A 24,764-nucleotide genomic window follows, 5' to 3' on the forward strand; every position below is an offset into this window, starting at 1 on the left:
GTATGCTGTCAGGGAGAGTGTTGGTCTTTCACACTTAACTTTTACTTGCTGATTAATCACCTCAGCTATATATCATCTTATTTGGAATGAATAAGTTTAGCAAAAGCCAGTCAATTGCACTGTTCTCATAGTTGTGGCTTCCCCCATATTTCTTATTTTATGTGCTTCACCAGCTAAGGCACTCCAGTCCTTCATTATGGCATCCCAGTACCACACTAGTAACAGTTTTAACAATTGTACTGCCATGGTGTGCCAGGAGCTATCCATATTCCACTCATACTTTGCCATGTAATGGGGAATAATCCAGCTTCAAATTCCCATCCAAGTTTGGCTCTCTTGAACTACTCCTGGCACGAACTATCACAGAGTAGATTCCCAGGGAAGCAGACTCTGTGATGGAGATTAGTGTGCAGGTGGTTTATTCTGAGTTTAGAAAAGAGAGGAAAGAAGTAGGACTTTGCAGAGGGAGAAGATTAACTGAATCCAGTTTCAACTGAAGCCTCAGCTGACCCTCAGGGGGAGATGTAAAGATGGATCGACTCTTTAGGAATGCTCTGAATTGGAGCAAGAAGACAGACCTTTCGATGTTCAACTTCACCTGGAAAGGAAATATCACCTTGGGCAAGGCAGCTGGCGTCAGTCTTCTGATAAGACTGATATAGGGCTATCTGACAGACGCTCTCTTAGTAGTTCATTTAAGAAGGTTTACAGAATATAATTCTATAGATATTTTTTCATTTTATTTTATTTTATTTTATTTTATTTTTGTTTTTGGACTAGACTGTTTTTTTTTTCATTTTATTTTAAAGTTGCATAGTACCCCACTAGAGTTTATTCAATCCATTCCCTTTTGATATATGCATTCCCGTCTTCAGCTACTGAAGTAGTACTGCTAATTGTAGTACTATAAGTGGTAGTATTACTACTAATATTAGTACTACTAATTAAGTAGTAGTAGTACTATATTAGTTAGTACTACTATAAATAGCCTTATGCTTACATATTTTTGTATGTTTGCTAGTGTAAGTCTGAGATAGACTCATAGAAGTGAGATTGCTACCTCAAAAGGTAAATGTATGCAATATTGCTAGATATATCCAATATCCCCCGCACAGGCATTTTACCATTTTGCAGCACCTACAGCAAATAATGACAGTGCCTGTTTATGCACAACCTCACCGATACATTGTTAAACTTTTGATTTTCCAATCTGATATCTGAGAAATGGCATCTCAATGTAGTTTTAATTTGCATTTCTCTTATTATGAATGATACTGAGCATCTTTTCATGTGGGGAAGAGTTATTTGCATTTGTAACTGTGTCTTTATATTTGTAACTCATTTTTCTGTGAGGTTGGTGGGTGTTTTTTGTGTATCTTGTCATTTAGAAGTACTGTCTACATTGTAGATAGTAACCCTTTTTAACATAAATTACAAATTCTTTTTTGCAATTTTCCGTCTGTCCTTTTATTTTGCCCATATATTTTGCTCTACAAAGTTTTATTTTGTTTGTGTAATCAAGTGTCCATCTGTTTCCATACTTTTTCTGAATTATGGTTGGAAAACATTTCCTCCCTTCCATCTTACAGAGTAATTTACACATGATTTTTAAGGAGTCCAGCTCCAGGCCAAAAACTTACATGTGATCATTGAGGCCCAAATAAAGGCAAGTATAAAGTCTTTATACTGCCAGGTAAAGAGTATAAAGTATAAAGTCTTTATACTGCCAGGTATATAAGAGGCAGGCCTTATAAGAGAAAGATGCCCTCCTCACACTAGACCTGGTGCACAGTCTGGAGGGAGGTACAATTAAGGACTCAGCACCCCCACACCTCCAGTACTTTGGGATTGCAGATACATAAAGATGTGCATTTATAGCCCTAATCCCTCCATTTAGAGACCTCCTTGGCTGGGGGAAGGGCCTGGCTCAAGCCTTTCTCAGGTACCTCTGTCAGATAGCACCTTATCCAGGGGCCATGAAGATGTTTGTCTCCACTCTCACTCAATGTTCAGTATTTTCCCACTTTTAGGTCTTTTTCAAGTCCCTTCCCTGGCCCCATACAAAGCCTGGAGATAATCTCCCATCTGCTTACATCTGACCCTCACCCTGTACAGTTGTTAAGGGAAAAATAAAACATTGGGAAAGCCAGTTAACTTTTTCCTGCTTTGCCTCTTGCTTTCAGTGTCTCAATGAGTGAAAGGCTTGACTATTTTGTTTTGTTTTTTGTTTTTTGTTTTTTGTTTTTTAATTTCAGCTTGTTGTCCTAATTTACCACCTCAACACCTGGCAGCTCAGCTCTCTCCGGCTCAGCTATTGACAATTTTAAATACTTAACATTACTTCAATTTTTTACACTCCTATCTTTGGTACATTTGTAATTTAGCCTGATTTTTAGTGTGAGGAATGGATCCAATTATTATCTTTTTCTATAAAGCTATTTTGTCACTCCATCATCACTTATGCAAAAGAATGTCCCCCCTCCACCCCCCACTGCCACTGATTTGAAACATCACCCCTAAACTAATGATTTATTGGTACTTAAACTTTTGCCTGGAAGTGAAACTTATCACTTACAATGATGATGCCTGAGATCAATAGGGTAGGAAGGGATAATCCTACAGCAAATATTTTTAAATAATAATAAAGTCTACTGCACACTCCAATCCCCATATGTACAGATGCACCTCCTCATCCAAATAACAAATGAGGAACTCACTGTTATTTTCCAGTGGAATCTTCTGGATGTTTTTAACCTTAATCAATGATAACTATCAGTGGTGATAATGGTCATCCTGTCTTGTTCCTGAATTTAGTAGTTTCTCCTAGCGTTTTTTCATGTAGCATAATTGGCATTGAAATAGATATATTTCATCATTCTTTTATTACTGAGTATTCAATTTTGCTATATTCCAAATATTCAACACCTATGTATATTAATATATTGTTTTTTTTCCAAGATCTACTGAAAGGATGAACAATGTTAGCATATTTCCTGATTTTGAGCTTTTATTTTTTATGTAATCTTTTACTAGGTCATAATTTATTATTGCTTTAATATGCTCTTAAAATCTTACAAGGAATAAGCAATCTATTTAAATTATTTGCCACAGAGTCTGGCACAAAGTAAGGTTCAAGCAATATTAGATATTATTATTTGCCTATAAATTCTCCTCTATTTCTATATTTCCTTTGTTTTGTCTATAAATTTTTTAATGTTCATTTATTTATTTTTGAGAGGAAGAGAGAGAGAGAGAATGAGAATGCAAGAGCAGAAAAAGTGTAGAGAGAGAGGGAGAGAAATAATCCCAAGTAGGCTCCACCACGCTGTCAGCATGGACCCATGACTGTGAGATCATAACCTGAGCCAAAATCAAGAGTCAGACCACATGAGCCATCCAGGTGCCCATTATATATACATTTTAAATCATATAGATTTTAATTTTTTTTAACGTTTATTTATTTCTGAGACAGAGAGAGACAGAGCATGAACAGGGGAGGGGCAGAGAGAGGAGACACAGAATCTGAAACAGGCTCCAGGCTCTGAGCTGTCAGCACAGAGCCCAACACGGGGCTCGAACTCACGGACCGTGAGATCATGACCTGAGCCCAAGTCAGACTCTTAACCTACCAAGCCACCCAGGCACCCCTAAATCATATAGATTTTAATTTAGCTTAACATGTAAGGACATCCAATTATTCTTTTTCCATTCATTTCCCTACCCCCCTTCCCTTCCCCACCCTCCATTCCCTCCTTCCTTCTTCCCACCTTCCCTTCCTCCCTTCCTTCCTCCCTTCCTTCCTTCCTTCCTTCCTTCCTTCCTTCCTTCCTTCTCTCCTTGGCTGTCTGCTAATGTTAGCTGAATATTTTAACAACCTGTGTTGACCATTCGTTCATTTCTCCCTTGATTTGAAATGCTCCGTTTATCATTTATGAATATACTTGATTCTCTTTCATTGATGGGCTCTTGCCACAGTGCCATATTAACTGTATACTCTCCCAAAACATTTCCTATTTTTCTTTTACTTTAATGTTCCTAGTACCATCGTCCATCTGGTGGTGCAACACAACACCTCTCACCACTCTGTCTCTAGTGCTGCTGGTATTTGTACTGTCAGTATGAGTATATTAAAAAAAAAGTAGTTAAAAAAATTTATTTTGAGTCAGCATGAGGAAATAGGGAGTAGAAAAAATAGGGGTACAACTCCTATCTGTCCCCATGCTGTGGCGTAGGGGGTGACTATTTGACTTTAAATTCCTCACGTTCCCTAGGCCACATTCCCTAGGCCTCACATTCCCTAGGATCACGCAGTTGTATAAGTCATAGGCTTCTACTCCCTTTCTTAGGGCTACTACTTATCTTTTTAAGTAGTAATTTTGCAGAACATGCAAAATTCCAGAGTACATTTTTAAAATTCAGCACAATTAGTGATGCACTAAGGGATCATTCACTAGATGGTTGGGACATGATCTTTTGGTATCAAAATATACTTCTCAGCTCCTCTCTTTTATGAATTTTTATGTGTATTTTAATTGAAAATTGGAAGAGGTTGAATCAGGTCTAGGTATATTGCCATCACATCCTTTCTAACTTTTAACTGTAACTTGAAAATTCCATTACTTGTTTGTAATGATAGAAATCAATGAGCTGTTAAGGTTTGCCTAAAGCTTCTTATCAAACTGGGCTTTAAGTTTTATTGGAATATAAATCTTTGACTCAATTTCCTCAGATATGTATATCTCTAGTATGTTTATAACATGTATATTTAATACATATGTAACATATCATACATAGAATAAATACTTAAACCTTTATTGAATAAACTAGGAGCCATATTTCATTGGATTTTTTTAGATACTTTGCAGATATGTGGAATGTTTTGTACATTTTTGTTCTTTAAACAAAAATTTCAATAAAGTCTCTTCCTTAATGTTATTTGCCAAATCAACAGATCCCTAGAGCAGGAATCCTGTTATTCCAAGGAACCAATATGCATGTGGGGCAAGATGAATAACATTTCACTTGCAATAATATGCTGAAGAGTATTCATACCAAACTTCACATCAGATTGCATAGCTGTGATTCCCCATTTAATAAGTTTTTATTACCAAACAAAATTATCTTAGGGTAAGGCACTAATTTATACATATGTAAATAGTGTGGTATCTTTTGAAAACGTTTTCTCAACTGTTCCTTCAGTGTAGAGGTTTCTAATATCATTTCCTGTAATAAATTCTGAGTGACACTAAGGAGTGTGGATGGGAAAGAAGGAATACACAAGTACAACACAGATACTTTTTTTCCCTTCCTGTCTTGGTTTTGGAATCAGACTCAACGCAGTTATTATCACAATGGATTTGTAATGCTTGTCTACTTCATGGTTCTTGATTTTTTTCCTAAATATTTGCATAAAAAGTCATGGCTGTTATAAAGGACTTTATGTAATTCAGCCTGTTGATCATAACTTTTCCCTTTAATGTTTTGTATTTTTGATGTTTGAATTAGTTTTCCATGTTCAATTTAACTTGCGGCTTTACTAAAGCATATAATTAAAAAGAAACTTTTAACATTCTGAAATAGAGAAAATTTTCCTCATTTTAGTATAAGCCTATTTAACTACTTTCATTTCTTCTACATTCAAGACTTTTTAATGTTTCAAGAAATTATCATATTCAAAGTCACAGAGAATATTTGCCCTTGACTGTGTATGTGACTCTAACATCAGTTTAGAAATTTGAAGCCATGCGTATATATATTATGCTTCCATAATGTATGTATGGCAACTTTACTATATGTGGCAGATAAAGTTCAGAGATGTATTTACAGTGGCAGAAATGTGATACTGAGACTACAGTAGCAAACTGACCTTTGCCATTTTGCTGGTGAGGATTCTGACATCTACAGCAAGCATGCCCTCTTGAAAATGGGCAGGTTTTCCAATTTGGTTTTCTCTGTAGAATCTAACTAGGATTAATCAGATAAATGGGCAGAGACAGGTAGCATCAATTTTTCAGAACAGAATTCAGGGTACTGTGATTAAAACTGCAAGCAGTTTCATTTTGTTTGGTCGTGCATACAATTTTTCTTCCTTTCTAACGTCTCTTTTTCAAAGTCTTATCTTTCATAATTAAATTTATCTTTCATAATTAAATTTATGACCAAATTGGGACTGAGGATAGCTTTATTATAATTAATTATGTTGAAACAGCTTCATTTTCCTTTTTCTTTAACAAGACCTTTCTATAACACACATAAAATTCACAACGTTTGATTCCTTAAGCTTTGAACTGATAGTGATCTCATTGTATAGTTGCAAATATGGAGGGAAAACTTATTTTTTTACTAAAATAAAAAATATCAATGAGATAATAAACTGAAAAGTAATTTTGGTTTCACATTTCTAATGCTTATTGGACATTTATTCCTAGGGGATCACCTCACCACTCAAATTCATTTTGTCTACTATCTCACTTTTCATCTTACTTCATCCCCTAGTAAACTTCAAGCTACTTAAGGGAAGAGACTGTAGCTTATGTATCTTTTTATCCCTGGTGTCGAGCTGGTACATAGTAAGGGCTCAATGAATATTCTTGAATGAATAAACTTGCCTCTTCTCTTGGATTACTAACTTATGTTTATCATACTGCCATTTTCTCAGACTTCAGAACTCTATATAACCTTTGATTCCTAAATTCAATCAGTTCTGAAATTGTATATATTCCAAATGAATGATATTTTTCAAATATAACTCTTTGCCCATACCCACTGCTATTTCACCAGTTCAAGATTTTATTGCTTCTCTTATCCTAATGGATTAGTTTTATGTCTTCCCCAATTTCAATCTCTCTTACTCTCAATATGTTCTAAACACTACTGCAAGATACAATATTCCAAAAGTACAGAATATGCCATGTAACTTTGTTAGGTGGACATTTTTAAGCCTATTTAGTCTCTATAGAATAAAGTTCAACCCACTTCCCATTCAAAGATCTCTATAATGTGATCTCAATCTCCTGTAATTTCTAGGTCTTCTTAGTAAGGGACCTAGAGACTATTATTCTTCCCACCTCTCTGCAATTTGTATATGACTCATGTAGTTTGGGGAATCAGAGAATGACCTTCTTCAAGTTTAAATCTGACTTTGTTTTTCTTTTTAACATTATTCAGGTTAATTTTATACCATCTGGTATTAGGTCCTGCCACATTAATTCTCATCTTCTGAAATATATGTACAAGAAGTCATTCATTAAAAAAAAACAAAAAAAAACTGAGTTTTTTGCACTATGACTGCAAATTTTCTGTATGATATAATCACTGTTGCATTAGGGTCTCTTTAATTCACTGGGAAAACTGCAGTTTCACTATCAGTTAAAGTTGCTTTATAAAGTTGTTAAAAACATGCAGGTTTACATGACTCAAATTTCTTAAATCGTCCTTCACATAATTTGAAACTCATTGCCTTCATCAGAGCCTCTCTCTTACCTTCTTCAGATCTTCAAAGATGTTCAAAACCTCTGCTGTAACGACAGTTCTTCAGGGAATCTTACATGGATTGTCTTTATGAATCCACTACACAAGATGTTTCTCTAATTCTTCAAATATATTATGTTGTCTTGAGAAACATGGTGAATCTTTATGGAAAAAACACTATGACAGTTTTCTTTTTTGCTTCTCACACATAGCAAAATCACATTAACACTAGATGTCCATGGGAAAGTTTATAACTTTTATATTGTTTATTTATTATTTATTTATTTTTATTTTCTATATTTACTCCTGTCAATATTCTGTATCACTTCCAAATTTTCTTCTAAGCTTGAAGTCTTTTTTAGGTCTCATACATTTCTCTGTTTTTGAAAACTCAGAGACTTTTCATCTTCTTGGAAGATGTTGTCACTCAATAGTGTGGGGAAGATGATACGATGATTCATTGTTAACCATTAAGACCATGAAAAGTGATCCTACCGAGGAATTAAAGTAGTCACAACTGCTTCTCTGTATATGCAACTTCATTATAGCAGGACTTTCAATTCAGCTTTCAAATTCTGAGTAAAATATTGCAAGTTATTATAGTAAATATTTAGGTAGTGATAGTAAATATTAGGTAGATAGGTCAGAGAGCGAGGAATTTCAAGCTACACACCTTCACCATCTAGTCATCATACTCTTTTTTTTTAATTTTTAATTTTTTTTTAGGTATCATACTCTTAACTGTGTCTTCTACTTGAAATCTCTGTCCCAATAGTCTCCTTCCCATTGTGTTTCATAAGAACAAAATCCACTTGATTTTATGGTCATGTGCCATTGGCTATATTGAATATCTTTGTTTCCTCCTAGCTGGAAGAGAATACTTTTATTTGAATTGTCCTAGCTTATTAATTAAGTAAGTAAGTAAATATTATATGGTATTTGCTAATCATGACCAACTTCAGGCTACCCACATGTCGTTGAACAGAATGGTAAAAACATACACACACAATTCATCTCTGTGGATACAATGCAGTTCAGCAAATGCTACAAATCAAGGCAGACTTTTCCCCCATAAAGCCAGTTTACAAGCAAACCTAAGTTCAAATTATATATATATATATATATATATATATATATATATATATATGCATATATATATAGTTGTTTAGTATGATAGATAGTGATACCTACCAAAGAGAACAGGAAAACAGGAAAGAGGGAGGAAATACAAAGTGGCAAAATTGAATTTTAAATGTGGCCATAAGGGAAGACCTTCTTGAGTAGGATAACAGCCTACAGAGTGAGGGAAAAGGTGGTGGGGATCATTCCAGACAAGGTATTTGTAAGAAGCCTGTGAAATGGTAGTATGTCGGCTGTGTTGGAGAAATAGTGAGAAAGAAAGACATAGTTGGAGCAGAGAAGAAGCAATGAGAAGGTTGAAGATAAGGTAAGAGATTTAAGGTGGGGGGGGGGGACTTAATGGGCCATAGTAGAGCTTTAAAGGCTATAATAGTAACTTTTATTTACTCTGAATGACTAGGGCAGCCATTGCACCATTTTTTTTTAAACAGAGGATTAACATTCACTAAGTACTTGTGAGAAATGGATTGATATGAGGCAAAAGCTAGGAGAACAGTAAGTAGGGTGTGCATTCAGGCGAGATATCATGGTGGCTGGGACCAAACTGACAGAAGTGCAAATATAAGAATTGGTCTCTTTTTATACTTTATATATATTTTAAATTTTTTATATATTTTGAAGATAGATTTTGGCAGGATTTTTCAATGGATTGTCTGTGAGGTGGGGAAAAAGAGAGTGATAAACTATAGCTCCAAATGTTTGGGAATGAGCAAATGGAAGAATGAAATGGAAAAGGTTTTAAGAAAAACATATGTTGTGGAAAGGTGGATATCAGGCATGTTGGGAGCTCAAATTTGGACATGTCAAGCATCATATACAAAAACCTGGTTGGAGTGAGTTGAAGAAAGAATTGGAAATGAAAAATTCTGAAAAGGTGAGCAAAAAAATACAGAGTTAGCTATAGGAGGAAGCTGGAACAATTGAGGGTACTATTCTAGGACAGGAGAAATAATAGCATATTTGCACACTGATGAGAATGATCCAATAGAAAGGAAAAATTGACGTTACTAGATGATGAGGAGATAATTCCTCAAGAGATACCCTCTGATAGATGAGAAGGGATGGAGACTTGGGGGGAAATGGAGAGACTGGCCACAGCTAAGGGCTGGGAGGGTTCATTGATAATAATAGGAGGAAAGGCAAAATATGTGGGCATTGATTCTCATGGATGGATAGATACAGTGGTGAGGACTTGAGGACATTTTCTTCCCACTATTTCATTTTTCTCTTGTAAATAGAAACATACTAATGCACTGAGAATAAGGATGGGGAATAGTTTTCAAGAGAGGAAGTGAAGATATGAAATAGTCATCTTGAAGTGTGGAAGCCTACATGGTCGAGGAACAGTACTATACTTATGGGCAACAGTGAGAAACCTCTTGATTTAATGGTCATAAATTTGAAGGGAGGCTAGTCAGTGAGAGTTTGTGTTTTCACCTGTCCTATCTAGTTGTGTGGATGCAAATAGAGAGCAGGTGGATATAGTAATATTGGGAGAAAATTTCCTTTGTGAATATTGCAGCATTTGAAGTTTACTCTTAGAGCAATAACTTTGGAAGGGCTTTTCAAGAGGATGTATAGTACATTTAGAGTTGGATATGATATATAGAGTCTTCCTAAAAAAACTATGAATGTTTTGATCGTGAGAAAAAGTAATTGTGCTGATCATGGGAGCTTTTTACAAGCAATGGCCATTTTATCCCTGAAGTGTTGTAAGCAGTTTATTCCTCCTTCTGCTTTTGGATCTGGACAGATATTGTTTTCTCTTCGGTTGGCTTTATCTCAGTTCATTACTTTCAGTTTACATTTTATAAAACCAGAAAGTGGTTTAATACAGTGTTATGTATTTCTATGGTGCTACAATTCAGTGGCAGTATTTTGTTCATGTAGCTCCATGTTATATCCCGTTGAGATATGGGCTTAATCCAAAAAAAATTGCTTGCTCAAGACTGTGACTTCAAGTCTTCTCATTTGCTACTACTCAATAAAAAGTTCCTATTTCATTTAAAGAAATAATATGTATTAAAATACAAAATAGGCCAATAAATAAACATTTAGTGTAATCACAAATGGTTTTGAAGCCACAGATTTTAGCTTATCAAGGAGTTATAATGTCATATTATTTAAAATTCAGAAGTAACACTGCAAATTTGCACAATTAACATGCACATTTGAACTAGGCAATATTTCAGACAGATCGCCACAAATAGGACAACCCAACTATCCAGTTATTTTTCTTATCTCACAGGGATGGGCTTAAACCAGTGTGATCTCAGCTGATCTATTTTATCTTTTTTAATAGAATTCACTATTTAGTAAGTGATGGGCTTTACTTTCTGTAGTGATTATTTACCGTCATTACTCAGAAGGATACTTAATTAATTACTCAAAGAGGCTGGAAATGCTCTGCTTTTATTTTTCTATGTATTTATGCAACATTTGTTTAGAACACGCAATATTCAAATATCAGTGTTGTGGGACATCAAAATCAGACTGCTTTCAAAATATGGTAAAAATTTGTTAGAGAAATACTATCACAGAAACAACCCAAGGGAGTAAACCAAGGGAGTGGAATGCTGAATGTGGAAGAGGTTCAAAACTGGAATGCTGGTGTTGAGTGAGCATGGTTGTTTGTTTAAAATTACATCACAGAAGCATGTTTATAGTACAAGGGCTTATTCCAAGCTCACTAGATTTCCTCCCTATATCTTGTCTCAATGTCATACATTTGTTATCGATTGCTAATTAGACCAGTTTGGATCCCATGTAATTTAATTTCCACAAACTCTAAACGCGTGAAATAGCCCTAGGAGAAAAACTGTAATTAATTTGAAGGTGACTACCCTGAATCTACATGTATTGACAAACATGAATTGAAATATTCTCAATAAATTGGGATCTCTGGAAATTGAAATATTTTCTGAGTATTATTTAATTAAGCATTATCCTTCAGACTGATTGTGTTGTTTTTGCCCTCTCTTGTTCTAGTCCACTACCTGATGCAAAAGTGATTGTTCTTAAATTCCAATCTGATCTTGTTACTCCCAACTCAAAATTCTGCACTGATTTCCTAAGAAAAGTTCCAAATGTGTTAGGCTAATTTCAAAGAACCCTTAAAATAGAAACATTCTTAACCTTTCTAGCTTCATTTCTTATGCAGTTTTCAAGTAATTCATGCTTTCTTCCATCTCTGGCCCTTTATATATGGTACCATTACTCCATCATTCTATGGTAGAATATTTTTGTTATGTCGTATCTCACCACCATTATTACTACCACTAGTAACACACACACACACACACACACACACACACACACACACACCCCATCAGAATAACTTCTTATTTTCATTAATAACTTAACATCTCTCATAAACCTTTCTTGACCTGTCAGTTTAGTTTGGCTCCATACTCCAAATATTTTCCCATTGTACTCTGTTCATCCATTTTTTTCACTGCATTGGAAATTCACTTTTATGCATCTCTTTCCCTTACTAGATTTCCATTTAGTGATTCTTGTGATGAATATCATGACTAATTTTATGTGTCAACTTGCCTAAGCCAAGGTGCCCAGACATTTGGCAAAAATTATTCTGCATGTTTCTGTGGAGATATGTTTTGGATGAGATTAACATTTAAATTGTTGGACTTCAAGTAAGGCAGATAACGTGGGTGGGTCTCCTCCAATCAGAAGAAAGCCTTAATAGAATAAAGACTATCTTCCTCTGAGCAAGAAGGAATTTTTCCAGTAGAATTCTTTTGGATTTTAATGGCAGTTCCTCCCTGAGTCTCTAGCCTGACAACTGACCCCACAAATTTTGGACTTACTAAGCTTCCACAATCATGTAAGCCAATTCCTGAAAATCTCTCTCTCAGCACACACGCACACACACACACACACACACACACACACACACACACACACACATCCTGTTGGTTCTGTTTCTCTAGATGAACCATGAGTAACACAATCAGTAGTATGCCTTCTTCCTTTTTGTTTTCTCATTTGCATAATACCTAGAACCAAGTAGGCATTCGATACTGGTTGAGTAGAATAATGAATATTTTGTCTAATACATTGCAGACACTATATAATGACAAATTTAAAAAGAAATCAGGCACAGATATTCCTTCATATGGATGATAAAACATACATAACTGTTAGTAATATGAGATAGAAGAAAGTGTTACAAGGAGAGATTTGTAATACAACATTGGCAGTGGTCAAGAGTGTGAATATGCTTAGAGAAAGACTGCCCCTATAGGATCTTAGAGCACTTTTATAGCAGAGGTCAAGAGGAAGCTGATGTGCTTAGAGCAGAATTATTCCTTTGAAGATCTCCATTTCTGGATGTCTCCAGAATGCCTGCAGAGCTTAAGTAACATTTTTCTTCTGCAGCCATTATTCCTCCATCAGCAAAATCAAATGTAAGCCTCAGAATTCTATGTACCTGAGAAAACCCTACTGCTTCTGTCACCCCAACATTCACAGCCTTAACAAAACTATCTTCCTTGGGACCGTTGGAATTATTTCCTCATATTCTTGTCCATTCTCATTTTACCACCCACAAATAGCTAAGACTCTTATTATCCTTTATTCTGTAGGCTTTAATCTCCATTTAGCTTTCAAACTTTGTTTTTTCTCCATCTCCTATTCCCTCCTTGCCTCCAAAATCTTCCATTGATTCCTCTCTCCTATTTTAAACTCCCCCCCCCCCCCCGAATGTCCCTTAATCTTCTTGATGCAGGGAAAACTTACTTCTTTCTAGTGTTTCTTTTCCCTGAGTCATTTGTTTAAATGAAAGATTTTATTGGCATTACACCCTTATTTACACCATGACAGTTTCCTTGCTTTTAGAAAGCTAAACTTTAAGCTAAGATTCCATACAATAATTTTTAAAATACCAGCACTCACTTTAAAGTGACAATTTGTGTATTATTCAGGATAGGCTAGAATGTGCTGCAGTAACAAACAATGCCCAAATATTAGTGGCTTAATATAACAAAGATTTATATATTTTGCATTCTATATGATTCTTGAAGGTTAAATGAAGGTTCTGCTCTATGATATCCTTACTCAGGAATACAGAATAGTGGAAAATTCACCATCCATAATGTCATTAGTTACTAAGGAAGTCAAAGGAAACAGGGTGGATCATATGCTGGCACTTAACTCTTTCTCCATGGTAGTAACTCACAACAATTCCATACACATTTCATTGACCAGAGCAAGTCACAGAGCCACATCTAATTTCATGGAAACTAGGAAATGAAATCCTACCATGGATCAGAAGGAGGGGAACCAGAAATGTCTCTGAAAAGCACCAATATTTCCTACAGCCTTTAAAGCAGGGTAGATAATATCATGGCATACAAGATGATAGCTAACTATACTTTAAATTAATTCTTTAAACCATACTTTAAATTTAACCTTAACATTACCTGGGATCCCATTTGGAAAATATTATGATGATGAATTCTATTCTAAAAATAATACATAAACCACATAAATAAAACCATATATTCAGCATATAGTATGTATTAAAAAGGCCATTTCTTTGTTTCAATTTCCATATGTAGATATAAATCTCAAATATTTATATGCTGAATTTATTTCTACATAAATAAAACCTAGAAGATCCTGAAACATATATTAAACAGTTTTGTATAGTTTTCTTTTTTGTTAATACATTTTTAAGTCAATGAATACAAGTAATCGTTTTCTAATTATATGTGAATGTTAGAAAAGGAACGTCATGTTCTTGAATATAAACCTTTCAAAATGAGTTTATCAAAATATAAATAGATATTAAATCAGGGACTGCATTTTTACTGAACATAAGTAAATACAATAACCTTAAACTGATGAATCCAAATATTTACTTAACTTTTATTCAATTTATGTTCTTCCCAAAAATAAACTAGAGAGAATATGTACTTTAAGTTTGTTCTTAAAGCCTGCTTATATAACCATTATTCATATAATGTCACAGGCTGAACACAAATTCACTAAGAGATCACTAAGTCTTTTTATTCCAAGATAAGAATATTATACATTATGAATATTATTCAAGTTTATAGTGGCTCTCATCTGTTTTGGGCCTGATTATCAGAAATGTAAGAGAGACATGGGCTTGTTCAATTCTGTCTTTGCTCATTAACCCTGTAAAAATATGCATTCATTCTACAACTACGTTCTTCTCAGGACTCTATAGTTGGTGTTGAAGGATTCAACAAATTAAGGAAATGTAAATAAGTAAATTATATAGCATATCAGAAGGTAATATGCACTATGGAGACAAATGAATTAAGGAGTGGGAGTCAGGCAAGCCAACTGGAAGTGCCATATTGAATGGAGGGTCTGAAATCTCAGTAGGTCATTGATGCAGCTCTCCAATTGTTATGTTCTTTCCACTTCAACATACATTGTGTCTATTTTAGTCATTATGAAAATTTCATTTTTGAGTTGGCTTGTTTCACCACAAAGTCTTACTAAAATAAAAGGGAACTTTCTCATAAAAGAAAAGAAAGAATAGCATTAAAATAGGTTACTCAACAAAAACTATTTATAGCAAATTTATATAGTAAGCTGCTAGTGTAGTTTTAGTTGCTAAATGACTATGCTGAGTCTTATAATCTTTTATTTGGTAAAATGTTAATAATAATTTTTTCTTAGGGGAAGAATATAGTAAAATTTTACTTGATTTATAAAATACTTGATAATGCGGTAGAGATTGGACTTATGCTATATTATAAGTGGGGACACCTTTAAATAATTTGAGTAGTTTTTAGGTACTCACTACTGGTTTTATATTCTCCTTTTATATCTGTGTTAAGCTCCTTTTTCATTTTCCTTCTCAACAGTATGATTGTGAATACAGTTTGAGCACATAGTATTTAAATATATAAAGTTGAGGTATCATCATATACCACAGATCACAGACAAATTTAAATTTGGCCTTTGGGAAAATATAATTAGAGAATAAATTTCCCAAAATTATTTTTAATAAGAACTCTATCCTTGCTGTCTCTCTCTCTGTCACTCTCCCTCTGCCTCTCTGTGTCTTCAAAAAAATTTTTTTTAAGCTTTGGCTCTCTGACTCCATCAGCAACCATTTTTACAATTTTTATTTTTTTACAGTAAAGTTTTCTTGTAAGCTTCAGAAATGACAACTATTAAATTATAACTCCTTAATTTAATCTACCCTTTGCTCTTTCCTTAAAATGTATCTTCATTGATGAGTCACATTCTCTTATTCCTTTCAACCCATGAATCATTACATCATTTCTGTGGTATAATTACCTGTGCTGCCTTCATTTAGTTACTGGAAGAGGCATTATATAAATTTAGTGAATTTCTCTTGGAAATGATAACTTGGATTATGTCCATTTAATAATACAACTTCTTGGATATTTTCTCTTATTATATTATTACATCAAAAGAGAATGCATCGACTATTTTAAACCATTATCCAAACTAACCATAATTATAATTGCTTTTATTTACCACAGCATTTTTGGCTGAGCATTCACAAAGACTTCAGAATTAGATTTTAAACACCATACACAGACAAAGTAATACAGCAATAGTATTGAGAACAAATATATTTTGTTGGGTTGGATTAATGCTCAAGGAAACTGGATAATAATCATTGGCATAAGTTGTGGTTTGATAAAACATCTAGCGTACTTTTTATTTTTTTATTATTTTTTAATGTTGATTTTTGATAGAGAGGGACAGAGTGTGAGCAGCGGACGGGCAGAGAGAGAAAAGGAAACAGAATCCAAAGCAGCCACCAGGCTCTGAGCTGTCAGCACAGAGCCCAACGCAGGGCTCAAACTCACAAACTGCGAGATCATGACCTGAACTGAAGTCAGATGCTTAACCGACTGACGCACCCAGGTGACCCTCTCTTGTGTACTTTTAGCTTCAATTTAGATTAAGACGAAAAAAATGGAGACAATATAAAAAAAATTCATTCTGAATCCTTCCAGAGAGATTATATCCTTGATTGTAGGTTTAGCTAACTAAGAAGTCTATTGTGTCCTAGTATTATGTCCTTGTATCTTCTTACAGTGTAGTCTAATTAGATTTGTTTCATGAATTATTTCTTGGTTAATAGAAAATTAATTGAAGCAGAAATATATTGCCTTTTGTTAACATGACATTGTTTTCATTTCTTACAAATGCAAGCACACAGGCATTCAATGAACTTGGCTTTGAAAATCATTATTACAAATTTGGAAACAGTGTTCTTAAATTAAGATGTGATAATGTGATAAATTACTTTGTCTTCCTTATTGAAAAATATTTGGACATTGAATCTGGCATTCTAAATGATAGGATAAAAACTGGATATATTTAAAGGAAAAATCAAATCTTTCCTTCAGTTGTAATGATGTCTGCATTGTGATATTGTGATCTGGAACACAGGATTGGGAATCAAAGTCTTCCATGGTTAACATTCTTTTTGATCACTCAATTGTAAGGGAACTTGGGTAATGTATTTAACTTGTGGTACCTCAGTTTCCATATCTATAAAATGGTAATAATAGCTATTAAATAACAAAATTCAGCTGAGTAAATTTGAAAATGTAATTGGCTATGTTTAGCCATTGGTGAATCTATTGCAATAGAAATAGAAAAGAACTTCTACTGAGCTCTAGAAAAGGAAAGACTTTGAAAGGTGGAAAGAGGATGGAAAACGGAACTTCTTAGCAAACAATGCATTGTTTCAGGCAAGGTCACTTTCCCCTTAGGGAATGGAAGGGGCCTAAAGGTCAAACTTTCTCATTAGTGTTACCCAGGTAATGCCATGTTGACTGGATAAAGGTTACATTCCTAGGGGGTAGAAACTGCAGTTAGGTTAAGTATTAAGTCTTGGTTTGCTAATGTGGTGTTTAGCACAAATGACTCCAATTTGGGATTGCGGTCTTCTTTTTAACATAGTAGGCTAGTAGACATCAGGTTTTAGCTTGATTTTGAATGTAAGAGACTAGGAACAAAAAAGGACAATGCTTTGTCAAGAAAGTGCTTCCCAGGGATGCCTGGGTGGTTCAGTCAGTTGAGCATCCAACTTCAGCTCAGGTCATGATCTCATGGTTTGTGAGTTCAAGCCCCACATCAGGCTCAGAGCCTGGAGCCTGCTTTGGATTCTGTGTCTCCCTCTCTTTCTGTCCGTTCCCCACTTACACTCTGTCTTTCACTCTCTCTCAAAAATAAATAAACATTAAAAAAATAGTAAAAAAAAAAAAAATAAAAAGAAAGTGCTTCCCAAATTAGAGAAAAAAGACTGAGAGTTAAGTGGACATTCATTTGAAAAAGCTAGCAAATGAACAATGAAATAAGCCTGTAAATTAAAAGGAAGAGTTAATATTGATAAAATCAGAAATCAAGCAGAAAAATGCAATAACAATAGAAAACAATAAAAATCAAGACTTCATTAACAACGCCAATCAAGTGACAAAAGAGTTTTTGCACTTTTGCATTAAAAATTTAATGTCAAAAAAGCAATAACTGCAGATAGGAATTAGCGCTGTAAAATAATTCTAGTTCATATTTATATTAACATTTTAGAAAGCTGGAAGAAGTAGATACGATAGGAAAAATCTGAATATTGAACCCAACATAAGAGGATAACATATTAGTATTAATTATGGTAGAATTATTTTACTTTTTCTTTTCAAATTTTTATTTAAATTCTGTTAAGTTCACATGCTATATGCAATATTGGTTTCAAGAGCAGAATTCAATGGTTCATCATTTACATGCAACATCCAGTGCTCACCATAACAAGTGCCTTCTTAATACCTATCCATCTAGCCCATCTCCTTCCATTAACTCTCAATTTGTTCTCTATCTTTAAGAGTTTCTTATGGTTTGTTACTCTCTCTCTCTTTTCTTTTCTCCCCCTCCCCAAGTTCATCTGTTTTGTTTCTTAAATTTTACATGTAAGTGAAATCATATATTCGTCTTTCTCTGACTGACTTATTTTGCTTAGCATAATACAGTCTACCTTCATCCACATAATCGATAATCGCAAATGGCAAGATTTCATTCTTACTGATGGCTGACTAATATTCCATTATATATATATAGTGCAATTGCTGGATGGTAGGGTAGTTCTATTTTTAGCTTTTTGAGGAACCTCCATACTGTTCTCCAGGGTGACTGCATCAGTTTGTATTCCCTCACAGTGGAAGAGGGTTCCCCTTTCTCCACATCCTCACCAATACCTGTTTCTTGTGCTGTTAATTTTAGCCATTTTGACATTTTGTGAGGTGGTATCTCATTGTGGTTTTGATTTGTATTTCCCTAATGAGGAGTGATGTTGAGCATCTTTTCATGTCAGCCATCTGGATGTCTTCTTTGGAAAAGTGTTCTCTATCCTTAGGAGTCTCTTAAATGGATTTCTTAGATGGATTATTTGTTTTTTTGGGTGTTCAGTCTGATAAATTATTTGTAGATTTTGGATACTACCCCTTTATCCAATATGCTATTTGCAACTATCTTCTCCTATTCCATCGGTTGCCTTTTAGTTTTGTTGATTATTTTCTTCACTATTCAGAAGCTTTTTACCTTGATGAAGTCCTAGTAGTTCATGTTTGCTTTTGTTTCCCTTGCCTCTGGAGACTTGTCAAGTAAGAAGTTGTTGTGACCGAGGTCAAAGAGGTTGCTGCCTGTGTTCTTCTCTGGGATTTTGACAGTTTCCTGTCTCATATTTAGGTCTTTCATCCATTTGGAATTTATTTTTGTGTGTGATGTAAGAAAGTGGTCCAGGTTCATTTTTTTGCATGTTACTGTCCAGTTTAAGTATGGTGGAATTATTTTAAATTAACAACACACACATATCTAAAAAAAAAAAACTGGCAGATCCAAATAGTTTTGAGCACACATTCCTCTTAATATCACAAAGAAATAATTATGAAATTTAAATCAGTTCATAATATTTGATAAATCAATAATTTCCCAATGAATTTAAGATTAGTATAAATTTGATATAAAAAGGAATTAAAGGCAATTAAATTTAGCAATTTATTTGAAAAATAGCATGGCCAGTAGATGTTATTTAAAAATATTAATATTAATTTTTATCATATTAACCAAGAAAAAATTACATTACTCTATAAATTACTGTATAGAAAGTATTTGATAAAATAAAAATCTAATCCTGATAAAATTTATAAGGAACTAGGGCTAGAATGAATGTTGTTAACCTTCCAAAAACTTATAGACAATGTTATATTTAAGAATATTTGGAAAGTTTTATCAAAATCAAGAATAAGATCCAAGCAATCAAATAAGAAAAACCAATGTGATATGTAAGATATTGGAAAGGAAATGACAAAAGTCATTATTCACAATTAATATGATTGTCTACCAAAGGGGAGCCTGGGTGGCTCTGTTGGTTAAGCGTCTGCCTTCGGCTCAGGTCATGATCTCACAGTTCGTGAATTAGAGCCTCACATTCAGCTCTGTGCTGATGGTTTGGAGCCTGGAGCCTGCTTCAGATTCTGTGATTCCCTCTCTCTCTGCCCCTTCCCCGCTCACACTCTGTCTCTGTCTCTCTCAAAAATAAATTTTAAAAATTAAAAACAATTTTTAAAAATATGGTTGTCTACCAAAAATATATGTAAGGTTCTATTTAAAAGTTATATGTACTCTTAAGAGAGTTTTTTAAGATGAATGGATATGAATTTAAAATTACTGAAAATATAGATCCCTTTACTTCAGTGAAAGCCAATTAGAAAATTTACTTTAAAAAGATATCCTTCAAAATACTCAATAAGACAATGAAATTTGTTATAAATGCTTCAAAAAATGTTCAAGATTTCCCCAAAACTGAAGATGTCCTAAAAGATCTGAATAACTATATATTGGCCCCATCCACAAGTGAGAACACTCAATATTGTAAAGATATAAATTCTCTTCACATTTTAAATTCAGTTCAATATTAGTTTAAGTCACACTAAGATTTCTAAATTGACAATTTAATTTCACAGTTCAAATGGAAGGGGAAAATGCAAAAGAATAAATATGACATCTTGTAAAAAAAAATAAGAACAATGAGGAATGTCTTGCTCTATGAGATCAATACATTCTCCAAAGCTTTATTAGAGAATAAATAAACAAAGAAGAGTAGAGCTCAAAACAAATTCATGTATAATGGAAATCGCATATAATGCATATTGTATGTGAAATGAGTCAGGAAAGGTAGATTACTCAATAAATAGCTGAATTTCATTACTTGATATTTACACGAAAAAGAGCAAAACTAATAATGCAACAAACTAAATGATAATTTGCAAATTAATCTAACATTTTATTAAAAAAATACCATGACCAAATAGGCCTTACTCTAAGAAAATAAGGATAGTGGAAATCCTTAATAATTAATCCTTCACATTAACAACACTAAAATCACATTATCATATAAGTTTGTTTATTACTTTATAGAAGTAACTGGATAATACAGGCCCCAGCGAACAGAAAATACACATAATAAATGAATAAATATATTAATTAAATGTTTAAAGTAACATTTTCAAACCATAAAATTATTAGATTAAAACACAGTAAAGTGTCATAAATTTGTGTTTCTCCTACAAATTTAGTACCATATACTTTTTCTTTGCCTTTGCGATAGGAGAAAACAATATCAGATTTTAATCATCCAGTTCTTAAACCAGCTTCTACAAATGTCACATGTTATTGGGACACAATGCTGGCAGTATTTTTTAATCCCTTTTGTTCCTGCTAATAGAAAGTGAAAACTATACACTAATCACTTTAGCTATATTGATGCATAAGAAATAATCAGAATTTTATGCAATCATTCTGAGAGTAGTATGAATGACTATTACCCCCCTTTCCAAAAAACATTTTTCCAATTTAATATCTATTAAAAATGACAGATAGAAGAATTGTGAATAATGAATTTTAAAAACAATACTTTGAATGGGAACATGAAAGATCAGCATAAAGTACCTAAAATTCAGAATAGAGTTAATACATTTGGGTTCAACTCTTGGAGATGCAGTTGTGTATGTATGACATTAGACCAGATGTCTAATCAGGTTTATATATGGTTATATATGATGTTTATATGGCTACCTATCTAGTGTTAGCATCTCCTTCCTAGATGTAAAAATGTTTGCTTATATAATTGTAGCACTGGCCAAGAGAATCTTATGTAAATTAAAGAATAAGCAAGCCACTATGAATATTTAGCCAGCAAAATTATATTTGTTCTAATGTCTGAAACTTTTGTTTTTCAAGGTTCTACTTTTGTGGAGTTAATTTATCTACTTCCAGAAGTTAATTTATCTAGTTGCCAGAAGTCTTTGTGGAACATAGATATATAAAGTTTCTAATCTGAGACTACAAGCATGAAAAAGATTAATATTCCTCTAAAGATTTCCAATTAACTAAGCAACATAATTCACATACAGTCCACTGTTAACTTGTGAATTATTAAATATCATATTTAGGGTAATTTGAAAAAAGATGAAAATTATTTTTGTCATGTTTATGGTATTTGAGAAAAATTATCGTATCTCAAAGCAGATGAATTGGACTCAACTGGTTTAACCAATTTAATCAGGAGTTCTAAAAAAATTTAAAAACAAGACTAGCTAATTGAATGAAAAGAATGATGTCATGTCCAGCTCCCTGTTCATGAATAAAGTTTTAGCCTTGAACTTCTTCTTTGATATATTTGTGACAAAGAACACTCAGCTCAGAAACAACCAAACAAAAAAGACTAGGTAACATTATATGATCTTTCATCTGAATATTGAATTTTATTTTCATACTCTAATAGATATATGCAGGTGATAGAACCATCACCACCATAATTTGATCTATTAAAAATAAATTGAAAAATGTGAAAATATTTGTAACATATTACAAAGTATTATTATCAATATTAAAAAGCTTCTACTAATAAGTGAAATATGCAGTAAAAGTTTAGATATAGGAGGCTGGGTGCAGAGAGGCTGGGGGTGTGGCCAGGCGTGGCTCTCCTGGCAGGCGGCCGCAGCTGCAAGGAGCTCAGTGTGGCCCCAGCCCCGCCATGACTGCTTGGACACAGGTTTAACTTTTTTATTCAGCAAAAATGTGGATTCAGAAAAGCACCCAGGAAGGTTGAAACTAGAAGATCACCGGAACAAGTGGTGAAATATGCAAGAGAAGTGCTTTGATTCCTCCTGTAGAAGAAACAGTCTTTTATCCTTCTCCCTGTCCTATAAGGACCCTTGTAAAGCCCTTGTTTTTCACTATTGGGTTTACAAGGTGTGCATTTGGATCGGCTGTCATTTGGCCATATGAATCACTGAAATCCAGGGTCCAGAGTTATTTTGATGGTATAAAATCTGGTTGGTTGGACAGCATAAGACCACAAAAGGAAGGAGACTTCAGGAAGGAGATTAACAAGTGCTGGAATAACCTAAGTGATGACCAGCAGACTGTGACAGGTTTGTGTTAGCTTACACATTTTAGTCATTCAAGGGAAGAGAAATCAAACCAAAAGGTATCATAGCTGCAAATGTTTTTGTATTCTGTTTATGGAGAGTACCTTCTCTACAGCAGACAGTGATCAGATATTACACATCCAACTCAGCCTCAAAGGTCCCTTGTTCTCCAATGTTGCTGTCAATATTCAGTCATTTCTCCTTGTTTCACATGGCAGCAAATATGTATGTTTTGTGGAGCTTCTCCTCCAGCATAGTGAACATTCTGGGTCAAGAACAGTCCATGGCAGTGTACTTATCTGCAGGCGTTATTTCCAATTTCGTCAGTTATGTGTGTAAATTCGCCACAGGAAGATATGGACCATCACTTGGTGCATCAGGCGCTATCATGACTGTCCTTGCTACCGTGTACACAAAGATCCCAGAAGGGAGGCTCGCCATTATCTTCCTTCTAATGTTCACATTCACAGCAGGGAATGCCCTAAAAGCCATTATTACCATGGACAGAGCAGGAATGATCCTGGAAGGGAAATTTTTTGATCATGCAGCACATCTTGGGGGAGCTGTCTTTGGAATATGGTATATTACTTATGGTCATGAACTCACATGGAAGAACAGAGAGCCTCTAGTGAAAATTTGGCATGAAATGAGGACTAACAGCCCCAAGAAAAGAGGTGGCTCCAAGTAAATCTGGGGTTGGATGATGCTGGTGCGTGTGGCCTATGCTGCCTGGAGATCCCCAGGAATGCATTGGCCCTGGAGTGACCACATCTTTGCTCCCTGACTGGAAGACACCCAGCATCTAGCTTTCCTAGTATTTTAAACTGTCCCCAGTACATGTCTTACTAGAAAGTGAATTATGACAAAGTCGTGAAGTAAAGGTTTATATCTCTATTTGGTAAAAATAAACAAACAAACAAACAAACAAACAATAAATAAATAAATAAATAAATATTGCAAATAATAAAGAAAAAAGATTAAATAAATGTACAACATCATTTTTCCTAATAAATTTGTATATATTTAAAAAATGGTAATCCGGGATTTTTGCAAGTATGGGAGAGAAATTGCTGGTGGTGGATAATTCAGCAAATCATTTCTAAAGATTTTGAATCACACGGGTATGTATCTAAAATCCAATTTTAATTTGCTGTATTTACTCAAAGGGAATAATTAGGAATATGCCCAAAAAAGGTCTTTTAAAAAATGTGCTTAAAAGGGTAGATCTTATTTACATCTTATTTTTTCTTTCTGTGTTCAGAAGATGGGTATTCTCTGCATTTTTGTCTCTGTTTAATTTTAAACATTGAAACTACAGGATTTTAAAAAGCTGAGCATATGTTCATCATTATGAAATTCTTGTGAGATCATTTATTATGAAACAGTTTTCCTGTGTAGTGACATAGTGGAAGGAATGTGTATTTCTCCTTGCTCTAAAATCATCACAAAGACTTCAGTGGGGGTCTGTTTTGAGTTCATTGCTGTAGAAGTTTTTGATTAATATTTTATAAGCTTATTGAAAGCAAATAGAAACCATTAAAACCATCAAAAACTGTTTATTTGTTTTTAAGATTTAAGTCAATGTTCAATTCACATAGAAAAAGTAGCATTTCTGTTTCAGTAAGGAACATTTACAATGTATCATGTTAATCCCTTGTTTTAGCCAATGAAAAAATACATAAG

At 34.0% G+C, this 24,764-nt stretch overlaps 1 pseudogene; it reads left to right on the plus strand.

Moving 5' to 3' along the window:
• The first annotated feature begins 530 nt into the window (after positions 1-530).
• On the plus strand, positions 531-23,769 carry LOC125153528 (presenilins-associated rhomboid-like protein, mitochondrial; annotated as a pseudogene).
• Positions 23,770-24,764: the final 995 nt, after the last annotated feature.

The sequence above is a fragment of the Prionailurus viverrinus genome, chromosome A2, assembly GCF_022837055.1.
Source record: "Prionailurus viverrinus isolate Anna chromosome A2, UM_Priviv_1.0, whole genome shotgun sequence".
Classification (NCBI taxonomy): Eukaryota; Metazoa; Chordata; class Mammalia; order Carnivora; family Felidae; genus Prionailurus; species Prionailurus viverrinus.